The sequence below is a fragment of the Habropoda laboriosa genome, unplaced genomic scaffold, assembly GCF_001263275.1.
Source record: "Habropoda laboriosa isolate 0110345459 unplaced genomic scaffold, ASM126327v1 scaffold1329, whole genome shotgun sequence".
Taxonomy (NCBI): Eukaryota; Metazoa; Arthropoda; class Insecta; order Hymenoptera; family Apidae; genus Habropoda; species Habropoda laboriosa.
This window is the reverse complement of record NW_017101431.1, coordinates 152203-153186: the sequence shown is the minus strand read 5'-3', so window position 1 is coordinate 153186 and position 984 is coordinate 152203. Positions and strand designations below refer to the sequence as shown.

Here is a 984-nt window from a genome sequence, read left to right as displayed (position 1 = left end):
TACTTTTTAATTGTAATCGTGAAAATTGTAATTTTATATAAGTAATCACTTACGACCAAAAATAGGACGATTATATTTAATACAATATTTATTTATATATCAAATAAACGTTAATAACGGATTAAGGACAAACAAGTAGTACCTATGACATGCGTTTCATTTATTGCATGATATATAATCGGACTAACCTCTTTTGAACGTAAATTGTTTCCACAAACACAAAACGAACAATACTGTCCCGTCAATTTGTTAATCAATATTTTGGAAGCTAACAATAAGTCATTCTTCTTCAAAATGATTTTTCGTACTACAGTAAATTACACACTTCTCGTTGAACTTAACCGTTCATACACACATCAACTTTTTTATAAAATATAGTGATAATGCTTACATTACCAACGTCATTAAGTCATAATAAAACGCATCACACACAACTCTCGAACATTCACACGCACGTTCCTACGAATAAGGCTGAAATTCCGTGACTGAATGCCGTTGACTTTTTTTACTCTCCAACTCGCGCTTCTTTCCCCCTACCACAATCACCTGTTGACTGTATATGTATGTATATCTACACGCATGGATTTTACACATAGAAAGACAAGGATAATCATTCGCAATTTCCAATATCGTACCGTTTCTCTTGTATCTGCACGTACGTAATCCACTTGTACGGTACGTAGTTATTATTCAATACCAATTAATAATTATCAAACACAAAAAATACAAAATTAATGTTAATATTTATTCATCTAAAATTTTATTTTCTTATGATTACGCATTTCTGTTCATAATTTCTTTTAGTAATAAAAAAAGTGTGTAGCAAATCTAAATATGATGATAAAGCATTTATATAAGGTCACTATAATTAAACAAATTGATAGCAAAAAGTAATGATTACATGTTATGAACCTGATGATAGGTTCATAACCTATATATAAAATTTTGTGGATTTATAAGATTAAAAGTATTGAGTGTTACTTA

The 984-nt window shown here is 29.2% G+C and overlaps 1 protein-coding gene across 1 annotated transcript in view; it reads right to left on the bottom strand.

Annotated features, from left to right (window-relative positions):
- Positions 1 to 474, bottom strand: part of LOC108578125 (sialin-like) — a 15033-nt gene extending 14559 nt beyond the window's left edge. Inside the window, exon 1 of the mRNA XM_017941390.1 lies at positions 189 to 474. The gene's annotated coding sequence lies outside the window, so the exon portion shown is untranslated. The remainder of the gene's footprint in view (positions 1 to 188) is intronic.
- Between the last annotated feature and the right edge of the window lie 510 nt (positions 475 to 984).